We start from the raw sequence: 15,267 nt of genomic DNA on the forward strand, positions 1-15,267 counted from the left end.
ACAACTTATCCCAACAATCAAGTAAGAAGGAAAACACAACATACCAAACTTTTTGAGGCGCAGTAAAAGCAGTCCTCAGAGTGCAAGTTATAGAAATACATGTACACATCACAAAAGTAGAACCAATATCAACACCTCAACCCAACATCTCCAACAATTAGCAAAGGCGCAGCAAAACAAGGCGACCGCCACCAGAAGAAGAGAAATAGTAAAGACTCCATGGAATAACTTCTGAATCCTATTGACCCCATGGGACAGGGTAACACTGCCCCTTGTTGGTTTCTGAGGTTATAAATCTTTATGGAACCACAAAGCGTCAGATTTCTCTTAAGAAGTGGCAGGTCGGATTGAAGTGCTGAGGACCTTGCAGATAACAGCCCTACACGCAATTCACATCACCAGAGCCCCTTTACTTACTAAAGATTAGAGTAGAAATAAATGAGACAGAAAACAGAAAAACAATACAAAGCGTCAACAAGAAAAGAAGTTGGTTCTTTGAAAAGGTGAGCAAAATCACCAAATCACTGGCAAATTTAAGAAAAGAAGAGGGGACTAGCAGGAATAAGAAACTAAATGGGTGACATCACAACAGAACCAATTGAAATAGAAAGGATAATAGCAGAATATTACAAAGAACTGTACTCCAACAAACTTAAAATTCTAAAAAAATTAGACAAAATTTTAGTAAAACGCTGCATATTTAAACAAGCATGAACTGACATAGAAAATCTGAACAGATTCATAAAAACAACAAATCAATCAGGTGATTTAAAAAGTCTAGGCTCAGACAGCTTCAATGGGGAATTCTACCAGACATTCTGAGAAGAGCTGATACCAGTTCTACTCAAACCATACTACAGTATGGAAAGCACAGAAAACTCCCAAATTTATTTTACAGAGCAAGTCTAACCTAGATACCAAAATAAGGCAAAGATCTCACGTTCTAAAATTGTGTGTGTGTGTAATTTATCCTAGGTATGTAAGCCTGGTTTACATTAGAAAAACAATAAATATAATCAATCACATAAATAAAACAAAAGAAAAACCACATGATCATTCATAGCCATTGTGCAGAAAAGGCACTTGATAAAATCAACACCAGATAGAGATATAGTATACGTATTGCACAAGCAAAATAAAAATGAATGCTTGAGCACTTGTATGGATGGGTATATTCATACTGTTATACAGGTAGGTACAGGTGTGTGCATAGATGAGACCAGATAGAAGGATCTATACCAAAAACTAAAACCATTGCCATTGAGTCAATTCCAACTCATAACAACCCTTTAAAAACAAACTCACTGCCATTGAGTTGGTTCCAACTCATAATGGCCTATAAAAACAGAGTAAGACTGCCCCTGTGAGTTTCCAAGACTATAAAACTGGTGCATTGGTTTCTAAATCTATAAATCTTTTAAAATAATTTTTATTGTAGACTAATACAGCTCTTATCACAATGCATACATACATCCACTGTGCCAAGCACACTTGTACATTTGTTGTCTTCATTATTTTCAAAACATTTTCTTCCTACTTGAACCCTTGGAATCAGCTCTTCATTTTTCTTCCTCCCTCACAAACCCTTGATAATTTATAAATTATTATTTTTTCAGGTCTTACACTGTTCAACGTCTCCCTTCACCTGATTTTCTGTTGTTTGTCCCCCAGGGAGGAGGTTATATGTAGATCATTGTGATCAGTTCCCCCTATTTCCTCCACCTTCCCCTTGCCCTCCTGGTGTCGCTATTCTCATTATTGGTCCTTGAAGGGTTTATTGGTCCTGGTTTCCCTGTGTTTCCAGCTCTTGTCTGTATCCATGTACATTCTCTGATCTAGCCGAGGTTATAAGGTAGATTTGGGATCATGATAGTGAGGGAGAGGATGCATTAAAGAACTAGAGGAAGGTTGTATGTTTCATTGGTGCTATACTGCATCCTGACTGGCTCATCTCTTCCTTGTGACCCTTCTATAAGGGGATGATTCAATTGTGTACAGATGGGCTTTAGGTCTACACTCTGCACTCCCCCTCATTCACATTGATATGATTTTTTTGTTCTGGGTCTTTGATACCTGATCACATCAGCACCTCATGATCATACAAGGTGGTGTGCTTCTTCTATGTGGTTTTAGGTGCTTCTCAGCTAGATGGCTTGTCGTTTGTCTTCAACCCTTTAAGACCCCAGATGCTATAACTTTTGATACCTGGACACTATCAGCTTTCTTCACCACATTCGCTATCCACCCATTTTGTTTTCAGCAATCATGTTGGGAAAGTGAGCATCACAGAATGCCAGGTTATTAGAACAAAGTGTTCTTGCATTGAGGGAGTACTTGAGTAGAGGCCCAATGTCCATCTGCTACCTTGATATTTAACATATAAATATCTGTACATAAATCTATTTCCCTACTGTTATATAAAACTATATTTACATATGTACGTTTGTATTTAGACCTCTTTAAATGTCCTTTGCCTCCAGTTCTTTCCTCTATTTCCTTTTACTTTCCTCTTGTCCCATTATCATGTTTGGCCTTCGTTCAGGTTTTAGTAATTCCTGAATTCAGTAATTCCTGAACTTGGTTATATTGCCCTTGATCAAGCCCTCCCAGGCATTCTAAGCCCTCCTTGCCATTAATTTTAGATACCTTGTTGTTCCCTTGTCCCTGGGTTTGTTAACACCCACTTCCTTTCCCTGCCTCTCCTCTTTCATGTCCCCCGGATCCACTGATCCCATTATTTTCTCCTCCGGGTTGTTTATCTCGCCTATCTTTTCTAGATAGATAAGCACAAAAATAAGGCAGATCAAAATAAAACAACAGAAGAAACCCAAACAACTAAATAACAACAAAAAAGAAAAGCCTTTTTAGAAAGGAAGGAAGGAAGGAAAGCCTTTTAATAGTTCCAGGTCTGTTTGTTGAACTTCAGAAGTATTTTCTGGTCAAGTCTGATGAGGTGCCATGCCCTGGCCCCAAAGTCTATTTTTGGTATTCCCTGGGGAGTTCATTGCTTTGCTTCCCTTGCTGCTCTGTTGCATGCCCTTAGCGTTTCACCCCAGTGTAGTGGGGTCAGATCAGGCACAATTCCCACACTATACTAATGCTAAACCTCTTTACTGATGCAGACTACTACATATTTCTTCTGCAGAGTGACAGGTGAGTTCAAATTGCTGGCTTTTTAATTTGAAAATGAGCAGTTTAACCACTGCACCAACATGGCCCCTGAAATATAGATATAGATATGTAAATGCCAATGTGTAGGTACAGGAATACACAATCATTGAAAACACAAAATACAAATACTCCTCATAAATAATAAAACACTTTCCAAGATTATTTTCCTGGGGTTGAAGGCTGGGGACCATAGTCTCATGAGACAAGTCCATCACTCTAAAATCCACAGCAATCATGACCTGCATCCGAGTGAAACAAGTAGTGTCCATGGTGCTGAAAGTTTTCAAGCAGCCTTCTAAGACACAACCATGCATCTCTGCTTTCCGGGAGAAAAACATCAAGAAGGTAACCAAAAGCTCAGAGAAGAAAAAAGCCCTCAAGTCAAATATTCATCTGTATTGAGACCAGAACAACTGGAGGGTGCCCGGTGCCAGTTACTGTGTAACCAAAGTCACCATAGATGGTCCCAAGGAGAAGGGAGGAAACTGTGGAGCAGATCTCAAATGCTCATGCTAAAATAAAAGACATAAGTTACTATGAGAGGGGGATGGAAAGATAATACTTAATATTATAGATGTGGTGTGAATGTAAAGAGTTATATACTTATCATGGAAAATGTATGGTCTATGGATTTCACCACAATGACTTTTGGGTTCTGCAAGGTGAAAAAGAAAATCAGAGAAAGCCTCCTGAGGTGCAGCCAAGGTTGAGGACCACTGACCTAGATGCACTTCGATCTAGTTTTAGCAGCAATTCCAAGGACAGAGTCTGCAGCTGGAATCTGGGGAGAGAAGCAACTTGGATTGGACCCTCTGCATGGAGTAAAAATAGTCTTTGTTTCTTGTGGGGAGCAAGTGATAGATTCTCAATGTATCTGGCTAGCTGGGCCATTCTGTATTTCTGGGATAAGCCTGCCATCTGCTGGTATATTCAAGGAAAATTCAGCACCTAAATCTCACTCTGATATAGAGGGGAAAATAAAATCATGCAGTTAATGTTAAATTACAGCAACCCTAATGGTCAGGGTTAAACAGCCCCTATGAGTTTCTGAGACTGCTGCTTACTGGAGCAGAAAAACCTGTCTTTCTCCTGTGGAGCAGCTGGTGGGTTCAAACTGCATGATGACTTTGAGGCTCACAACCCCACAAGTAAACACGACTCCACCACGATCAAAGAAAGTGACTCATAATTTATGGCAGGCTTAATCACAGGTGATGTATGGAATCATGATGACCCTGAGAGGGGCTGGGCAGGGGAAGTAAAGTCACTGCACATTTTGAGATTCGCATCTCTGTGGCCTGAAGATTTTGAATGGGATAATAGTAGGTGGGACCCACTGGAAGAATAAGGCATGAAATGCACAAGATAGAAGGATTTTTTAAAATAATTTTATTGGGAACACTTATAGATATAATATCCCATAGTTCAATCACATCAAGCATTATTGTTCAATTGTTGCCACAATCAGTTTCAAAACATTTTCTTTCTTCTTGAAGTCCTTGATATCAGAGAGAACCTCCCTCTCCCACCCTACACCCCAAGAATCTTTATTTAATTAGCTACCCATATTTCACACCATCCAATATATACATTCACATACAATTCTGTTGTTCACTCTCCTCCAAATGGGGTTATACAATCATCAGTGTTATCACCTCCCTCTTCCCCCACACCCTCAGGAAACCATTACTCCTGGTATTGTTTCTGAAAGGTAATCTATCTTGACTTTCATGTATCAAACAATCTTAATTATACAGATGAACATGCACGAGTCTAACATGATTAGTGAGGTAAAATAAACAAAAACATGATAGTAAGTGGAGGAAATATTTAAGAATTAGAGGATAGTGCTTCTCAGTGCTATACCACACCCTGGATTTATCATCCCTCCATGTGGCCCTTCTGAGAAGGACTGTCCAATTATCTTACAGGTGAATTTTGGATCTCCACTACATACATGCCTCTTCACATCCATTTGGTTGCTTGTTTTTGAACTTCTGATACATTTTCCTCTTGATACCCCATGACCACACATACTGGTGTCCTTCTTCCATGCGGGCTTGTTGCTTCCCTGCTAAATGACTGCTTGTTTAACTACACACTTTTTTTGTTTTGTTTTGTTTTAAATCTTTTTATTGTGGGTTCATACAACTCCTAGAACAATCCATAAATACATCAATTACATAAAGTCATTTGTACATTTGTTGCCATCATCATCCTCAAAACATTTTCTTTCTACTTGAGGCCTTGGTATCAACTCCTCATTTTTCCCCTCCCTCCCTGGCCACACCCTTCCTATGTACCCTTTATAATCTATAAATTATTATTATTATGTCATGTCTTACACTGTTCCAAATCTCCCTTCACCCACTTTTCTGTTGTCAGTTCCCCAGGGAGGGGTTTATATGTAGATCCTTGTAATTGGTTCCCCCTTACTACCTCACCTTCCCTCCACCCTATTCACACCACTGGTCCTGAGGGGTTCATCTGTCCTGGATTCCCTGTGTTCCCAGTTCCTATCTACACCAGTGTACATCCTCTGGTCTAGCCAGATTTATAAGGTAGAATTGGGATCATGATAGTGGGGTGGAGGAAACATTTAAGAACTAGAGGAAAGTTGTGTTTCATCATTGCTATACTGCATCTTGACTGGCTCATCTCCTCCCCAACACCCTTTTGTAAGGGGCTACAGATGGGCTTTGCGTCTTCACTCCACATTCCCCTTCATTCACAATGATATGATGTTTTATTCTTTGATGTGGGACCACAGAGGACAGATAGGAGCTCCCCCAGCCTCACAGGCAGGATTTCCAAAAAAATGTGGGCGGGATTTCCCTTGTCAAGTGTTAAGCACTGCAGAGGTCTGATAGGCAGAATTTCCCCTGGAGGAACATGGGCAGGTTTTCCCCCTGAAGAAACTGGGCATGATATTCCTCTGTGGGTAGAGGGTGGGCTTTCCCCAGCCTCAGGTGACGCTGCAGAGGGTGGAGCTCTCTCACCTGGGTGGAGGGCAGGCAAAAATTCCCTAGGCTAAGGGGAGTGGTCTGCAGGTTGGCAGTGGTATGTGAAATAAAAGGGAAGAGAAAAGAAAAAAAGACAAAAAAAAAAAAAAAGAAAACTAAGCCTGCTGAGACTGCGGGCAGATAGAGAGAAGAAAGGGAAACAAAAGTAACAGTATAGCTGAGACCTGATCCCTGACTGTGGGTCTGGAGGGTTTAATCCCTGGCTGAGGTGGCGGCAAGCTGTGACTGTGTTGAGATAAAGGCCCTGTGCCTGCTCCAAATAATGCTGGCTCTGGCCAGGACAGTGGTGAGGCTAAGGTCAAACCGTAGCCAACCTTCACTGTGGTAAGCCAAAAGCCCCCAGTTCCTCAAAACCTAATGGACCTGTGCCTACTTATCTTTATGATGCTCCTCCTGTGACCCAGCAGTGTGGAATTTCCATCTTAGTAACTCTCCTCGGCTGATTTCTGAGGAGTCCCTCTGGTATGTGTTACTCAGCTGACATCTTCCCAGAAGACGAACTATACTTTGAAGACCCTAGATGCTAGCTTAGCACTATCAGCTCTCTTCACCACATTTGCTAATACACCCATTTTGTCTTTGGCCATCATGTCAGGAAGGTATCATATAGTGACACATTATTAGCACTGACTGTTCTTATACTGAGGTAAAATTTAAGTAGAGGTCCAAAGTCCATCTGCTTTCTTGATGAATTTGCATGTATATACATATATAGCAATACACCTATATTTACATATATATACCTATTTATTTTCTTTTTTCTCTTTCCTCTTTTTTTCCCTTTTCTCTTGCCCTAATATGATGTTCCCCTCTCAGTAATTCCTTTCAGATATAATTTAGTTGATCAAACATGACTAGAACAGCCATACCCTACTTGCCATCAATTTTAGAACTTCCTGTTCCCCTGTCCCTGTCATTGTTGGCTCAACGCTCACCTCTCTCCCCCTCTTCTCCTCCCGTGCACCCAACCCCCCAACTGTCAGTCCCTTTGCTGTCTCCTTGGGATTGCCTATTCTGCCTATATTGTATAGATGAACACCAAAAAAAAAGAAAGAAAGAAAGAAAGACCATACAAATAGTCCCAAGTCTAAAAGGGATCCTGACACAGAGTAGATGAATATCTCTCTGTTACATAGTGAGATGGACAAGTTATAATCCATCTGTCCAGTCTCCTTTTCTTTCAGGTTCCATATCCTGACACCCACTCACCTAACAACAGATACACCCCTTTAGTCTTCAGCAATCATATCCAAAAGGTGTACATCCTAAAAGTCCCTATTGCTATTTCTGAAGTCAGGGATGGAGCAGTCTAGCACCCAGCCACCCCCATTATATTTTTGCACTTTCAGTGTTGTCCCCTTGTGAGCAATCCCAACCAACTCGGATGAGGTACCAAGCATTGCCCCTGAGTCAGAAGTCTATAACTGGGATTCCTTGGGGACTTCGTGACTTTCCTCCTATCACTGGTTCTATTACACTTCCCTCTTGGTTTGCCGCCATGTGGGTGGGTCAGACCAGCCACTCTCCCTGAGAAGTATCTTCAGGACCATCCTGTGTTGTGTTGTCATCCAGGGAGAGGATGTCATATCTCGTGCTGAGGCCAGCCACGATGTCATCTCTGGGAATGAGGTACTCCAAGCAGGAACATCACCCTCAAGGAATTGCATAGTGGAATGAGTCCTACTCTCGCTCTCCCTTTCCTTAGTAGACTCACGTTATACTTGACCTTTTGTGCTTGGCTGACTTCACTCAGCATTATATCCTCCAACTCTTTCCATGAGATGAGATGTTTCATTGTTTCATCACTATTTTTAATGGATGCATAATATTCCATTGTGGGTATATACCAGAGTTTTTTACTCCATTCATCTATTCATGGAAATTTAGGCTGTTCCATTTTTTTTGTTGTTGCAATTGTGAACTGTGCTTCAATGAACATTGGAGAGCAAATGTCTGGTTGTGGTCTCTTTCTTATTTCTTCTGAGTATGTGCCTAGCAGTGGAATTTCTGAGTCCTAAGGTAACTTGATTTCCATGTTTTGGGTATCGTCCAATCACTTTCCACAGAAGCTGTACTTATCTACAAGACCACCAGCAGTAAATGAGGATTAAGAAAGGGAGAACATTTATCTAGTAAACACTGTCAGCCCAGAAGCAGAAGTAGGTGCCCCCTGGGAACCCTAGGAAGAAACAAAAGGGGACATATGCATGTGGCCCCCATCAGGCCATCAGGCTCTTCAGGACTTGGACATTTTCCTGAGCTTGGTCCAGGTATTGCATCAGCCCCTGTCATTCTCCATTCGTGCAGGTGTTTGTTTGGTGTTCCCTTTGCTTGAAACATTCCTTCTTGCCCAAACCCCATCATCTAAGTAAATGGCTGTTCATTTTCCAATCTCAGTGTGGTCCTCATTTCCACTCGGAGACTGTTCTGACTGTCAACTTATCCTAGGCTCACCAATCGTCATCCTGCTGTGTGACTGTTTATATGTTTATTATTTACTTATTCTCACTAGATTACAAATTCCATGAGAACAGGGGCACCATCTCTTACTATGCACCATTGTATCCCTGCATGTAATCCAGTGCAAAAAGCAGTACACACAGTTGTTTACTGAATTGATTTATTTTAAGACATTTTAGGAAAATCAGACACTGTATTCTAAAAGCAAAAGGAAATTACTTTGAAACATATTTTTCCCTCACCAAGAAAGTCTTCATGGATAAGAATCAGGATGAATCAAACCCCCCAAATGTGAAGATTGAACCCTTTCCTATCTTCCCACTTCTCAATCATTTCTGATATTAGACATCCTTGTGGTTCCCGTTTATTCTCTTCCCCTCTCTTTCCCTCTCTCTCTTCTCTCTCATTTGAGCTAAGGAAGATCTCCCAGATTAAGAGGACACAGTCCTTAAGACTGCCCAATGGAAAGATTCAGGTGCAAATTTGAGTACACACAACACCCTCACTTTTGCCTGTTGGCTCCCCTTCCCTTGTCCTTTATTTTCAAGAATTTGCTGTAACACAATTCGTAATAGCAAGAAGCTGGAAACAGCACAAATATTCAACAGTAGAGTGAATTTTAAAACTATGGTATATATATATAATGGAATACCATGCATCCCTATAAAACAGTGATTGAAAGTATGCAACACTTCATGACATGGAAGGACTTGGGAACCATGTGCCAAGTGAAGTTAGTTAATCAAAAAAAGGGTAGATATTGTGTGATCCCGCTACTCTATGAACAAACACAAAGACATAGGCTTCTGCTCTCAAAACACACAAACTTCTAATCTTGTCTCCCAAACAAAGAGGTAGAGAGTCAGACTAGCATGCACAAATCATACATCACCCCTTTTCAACGGTGAATACCTCACTTCAGATGGAGTTACTCACTCCTTCAAGAAGGGAGAAAGGGGAAGAAAACCATTCATTTACCAGCATGCAACATTATGATAAGGTCATGCTAAATCAATAGATAATCCTAAAAGAGTAATAAGGAAATCTTACGGGAAAGTCAAGTTAAGATGGGAGGAGGGGAGCATATATGTTTTGGAGAAGGTGTTTGCATTTTTGTTGGTGGGTAAACTCAGTAGAGCAACTTCCCTTTGGGGTGGGGGGAGGGGACGGAACTCCCAGAAATACTTATATAGAACCCAAGGAGAAAATAAGCCCAGTACTATGTTCCAAATTAGACACTTTAAACCTATTCTAGCAAGTTCTTGGTGACTCAAGCCATGTGCTATAAACTGCTGTGACTTTAGATTCTATCCTTTCAAGACACACAACACCCTTCATAGGGCACACCAGAAGGACTAGCTATGGAAACTCCACTAAACGAATGGTGCTTTATCTCACACTCACCGGTCGTCCTTAGACTTAAGTCTGAAATTCCTTGTTGTAAGAAGAAACAGAGTACTGCCACTCTCAGGCTATGGAATTGGCAGTCATTGAACGTTGGTTCAGATCCCTTGCTTTTAGGGTACTCAATGAAAGACCGCCAAGGACTACCATACATTTACAATGTTAATGTCTTCTTGTTTTACTATGACATATTAATCCAATAAGCATCGTTCTGCCTTTGTGAATGAATATTAGAAAATTTGCCCAATCCCCATTGTCATTGTAAATAGTTCTCATTTAATCTGTACAAATTAACAATTCATGGAATGTGGTGTGGATCTGTCTATACTTGTATAGCTTCCTTTTCTCAACAGTGTGTAAAATTCTATACCATTGGATAAATTAATGACACTATGAATAGAATTACTTTATGTTCCATGGGATGATTGATAATCTTCTCTATCATAAAATAATAATGAGATCTCTAAAGTGAACCAGAGATGTGTATGAGACAAAGCTATGTGAGTGAATTTTGGGCTTACATTCATTCTAGCACAAAGTGAAGAACAATGAGTTCTTATGACATGGCACTGCTTGATGCTCACCCTCATGAAGAGATCACGGAAGATCCGGGTCTTACAGCAAAGTGTGGTGAAGAAAGTAGATAGTGTCTGGCTATCAAAAGAAGTAACATCAGACCTTGTCTTCAAACCAGCAGCCATCTAAATGAGGCTTCAACTAAATCCACATGGAAGAAGCGCACCAGCTTGTATGATTCAAGGATGATTAATAAAATCCAAAGGAGGGAAAGGTATCGAAGCTTAAATTGTCAACACCAAGTTTTCAGAAGGTTTTGGATGACAGTGGGATACCAAAATCCATTTGAAGGATCTCTGTTTTAATGAAGCCTCTGGTGAGTCCCCTCAGGCTATAGTTGAGGGATGTGAATGGCCTCGCTATCAGACAGAGTATAGCCTAAAGCTGATAATGGCAGATGTAATTAGATCAAATTGTAATATGTGACCAACTGTTCTTCTTTTTGACTCATTTTAAATGTGTTCTCGTTTTTAAGGTGCCCTATTTTTCCCTCAATTGATTTATTTCACTGACCTATTTTGTTATTGTTTGTTGATAATTTTTAAATTATTTATTTGTTCTGTTTTTCTTTCTTTGTTTGCCTTTTTTCTAGTATATGAAATCCAGGATAGGTAAATCCATAGACACAGTAACTGGGGTAACGGCTTATTGGAAAGCATGGGAGGGCAGGTTGGAGGGAAAGCAGGAACCAAGCATAAGTGCAAGAAGGACAAAAATGATTGTAGTGATGAGTATACAACTCTTTTCAATATGACTGAACTATGGAATGTGTAATATGTAGTAATTTTTGAATTTAACATTTGTCTTCCCTTTTGACCCATTTTAATTTGTTCTAGTTTTTACTACTTTCTGGTTTCTTTTGTATTGAGTTTTTTCAGTGTTTTATTTTGTAGTTGCTGTTGTTTTCTATGAGTTCTTTATATGAAATCCAGGAGACTTAAGTCTATAAAGACAGTAACTAGATTGGTAGTTTCTTAGGGTTATGTCAGAAGAATTTGGGGAAAATAGGAAACTAATATTAATGGGAACAAGAATTAAGATGATTGTACAACTCTTTTTAATATATTTACACCATCTCATTGTATGGTATGTGAAATAAATGTCAATGAAACTGTTTCATTTGTTTGTTTTTTAAGAATTTCTTGTAACAACTCACAGAACTCACAGAGTACCATACTAAGGATTATAGATTTATTATTGCAAAAGGATACATGGTGATCTTAAAGAAGATATCCATAGGCATAGACATGTGGGGATAGATGATAAATAGATAGATAGACATAAAACAAATTATTTTATCCACAGTTAGCATATGTTACAGACTAAGTCTTTATTTTATTCGTTCATGTTCCTAATCAGTGAAAATATATATGGCAGACAGTTACTGGATGGGGCCTGGTTATCTTTTACATCAATTCCTCCTTCACCTAGAAAGAGCACACTAATTTTATGTTAGAACACACATACCTTCCATTCTGAGTCCATGTAACTAAGGGAAACTGACTGACCCACATGTAAGCATATGAGTTGGTTCCTGAAAATCCCTAGTCCCAACATTTTAGCATATGTTCGGTTCAAGGATGCAAGGTTCGAGTTGCTTATAGCCATTTAGCTATCTCCCGGAGGGGGAGATAAAGCCAGTTAATGAAGGTAGTCAAAGGAAATCAAAGTTGAGAGGAGAGGTACTAAGTCCCAAGGCAGGTGCATTTTTCATGAACTTTTTGACGGCACTTTGTACTACCTAACATAGAAAGTATAACAAGGAGAGGTCTGAGGGGCCAGCCCCAATTCCAACTACGTGGACACCTGCCCCTCGCCCCAGAAGATTTTATTTCAGAGGACAGCACTGAAGCTGCAGCTCAGGGAGGAAATGTCTGATCACAGCACATGGGAGCAAATGAAGGGGAGGAAGAGAGAGTGGAGCACATCCTGGCCCACCAAGCCTTGACGATGATATTCCCACTCAGAGAAGCCAATCCACAGAGAAGACCATATGGCTGATCCCACCATAAGACACAACATCCCTCACTGACCCATAGCCTTTCAGGGGACAACACTGGAGACACAGTGTGGGAATTGCTCCCAATCTTATCCCACCACACCGAGGCAAAACTCCAAGGATGTGCAGCAGAACAGCAAGGAGAACAGAGCAACGAAGTCCCCAGAGAATACCAAAAATAGATTTTGGGGCCAGGGGGTGGCACCCTATCAGACTCAGCCAGAAAATACTCCTAAAGACCAATGAACAGTCCTTGAACTAAATACAGCCTTTTCTTTTTTTTTTGTCATTGGCTTTTGAATGTTGTTTTGTTTTGTTGCTTTGTTTTGCTCTGTCTTGTTTTTGTGCATGTTATTATCTCTACCGATGTGTCTAAATAAGATGGACTGGATGAACAATCTGAAGAATGGGACTGACAGTTCCGGGGGGAGATAGGAGAGGGAGAAGTGGGGGGGAAGGAAGTGGTGTTAACAAACCCAGGGACAGAGGAACAAGTGATCCAAAATGGTGGTGAGGAGGGTGTAGGAGGCCTGGTAGGGCGTGATCAAGGGAAATGTAACCGAGAGGAATTACCGAAACCCAAATGAACACTGAGGATGATAGTGTGACAGGAGGAGAGTCAAAGGAAAGAAAGGAAACAACTAGGAGGCAAAGGGCATTCACAGAGGTCTAAATAAAGGCGTGTACATATGTAAATGTATTTAGATATGAGGATGGGGAAATAGATCTATGTGCACATATTTATAAGTTTAGTATTAAGGTAGCAGATGAACATTGGGCCTCCACTCAAGTACTCCGTCAATGCAAGAATACTGTCTTTCATTAAATTGGCATCCCATGATGCTCACCTTCCTGACAGTCGCTGAAGACAAAGCGGGTGAATAAGCAAACGTAGTGAAGAAAGCTGTTGGAGCCTAGTTATCAAAAGATATAGTGTCTAGGGTCTTAAAGACTTGAAGGTAAACAAGCAGCCATCTAGCTCAGAAGCTACAAAGCCCACATGGAAGAAGCACACCAGCCTCTGTGATCATGAGGTGCCAAACAGATCTGTTATCAGGCATCAGAGAACAAAAAATCATATCATCGTGTGCTCACCTTCCCTATATGATCGCTGAAGACAACTGGGTGCATAAGCAAATGTGGTGAAGTAAGCTGATGGTGCCTGGCTATCAAAAGATATAGCATCCGGGGTTTTAAAGGATTGAAGGTAAACAAGCAGTCATCTAGTAGCTAAAAAGCAAAAAACCACACATAGAAGAAGCACACCAGCCTTTGTGATCATGAGATGTTGAAGAGATCATGTATCAAGAATCAAAGAACTAAAAATCAAATCATTGTGAATGAGGGCGAGTGCAGTTTGGGGACCCAAGACCCATCTGTAGGCAACTGGACAGTTCCTTACTGAAGGATCACAGGAAGGAGGCAAGCCAGTCAGAGTGCAGTGTAGCAACGAAGACATACAACTTTTTATTTTAATTGTTTTATTAGGGGCTCATACAACTCTTATCACAATCCATACACACATCAATTGTGTAAAGCACACTTGTACATTCATTGCCTTCATCATTCACAAAACATTTACTCTCCACCTAAGGCCCTAGCATCAGCTCCTAATTTTTCCCTTCCCTCCCCAAGCCCTCCTCCCTCATGAACCGTTGATAATTTATAAATTACTATTTTATCCAACGTCTCCCTTCATCCACTTTTCTGTTGTCCATCCCCCAGGGAGGAGGTCACATGTAGATCCTTGTAATTGGTTCCCCCTTTCCAACTCACCCTCCCAGAATCACCACTCACACCACAGGTCCTGAAGGGATCATCACCCTGGATTCCCTGTGTTTCCAGTTCCTATCTGTACCAGTGTACATCCTCTGGTCTAGCAAGATTTGTAATGTAGAATTGGGATCAGGATAGTGGGTGGGGAGGAAGCATTTAGGAACTAGAGGAAAGTTGTATGTTTCATCGTTGCTACACCACACCCTGACTGGCTCATCTCCTCCCCAAGACCCTGCTGTAAGGGGATGTCCAGTGGTTTACAAATGGGCTTTGGGTCTCCACTCCACACTCCCTCCCTCATTCACTATGGTGAGATTTTTTGTTCTGATGATGCCTGATACCTGATCGTTTCAACATCTCCTGATCACACAGGCTGGTGTGCTTCTTCCATGTGGGCTTTGTTGCTTCTGAGCTTGATGGCCGTTTGTTTACCTTCAAGCTTTTAAGACCCCCAAATACTATATCTTTTGATAGCTGGGCACCATCAGCTTTCTTCACCACATCTGCTTATTCGCCAGCTTTGTCTTTAGCAGTTGTGTCAGGAAGGTGAGCATAAGAGAATGCCAATTTAATAGAAGAAAGTATTCTTGCATTGAGAGAGTACTTGAGTGGAGGCCCAATGTTCATCTGCTACCTTATTACTAAACCTATAAATATATGCACATAGATCTATTTCCCTATCCTCATATATAACTATATTTGCATATGTACATGCCTTTATTTAGACCTCTATAAATGTCCTTTGCCTCTGAGCTCTTTCCTCTATTTCCCTTGACTTTCCTCCTGTCACACTATCATGCTCAGTGTTCATTTGGGTTTCAGTAATTCCTCTTGGTTACATTACCATTGGTCATGCCC

This window comes from Tenrec ecaudatus, chromosome 18 (genome assembly GCF_050624435.1).
Source record: "Tenrec ecaudatus isolate mTenEca1 chromosome 18, mTenEca1.hap1, whole genome shotgun sequence".
NCBI lineage: Eukaryota > Metazoa > Chordata > Mammalia > Afrosoricida > Tenrecidae > Tenrec > Tenrec ecaudatus.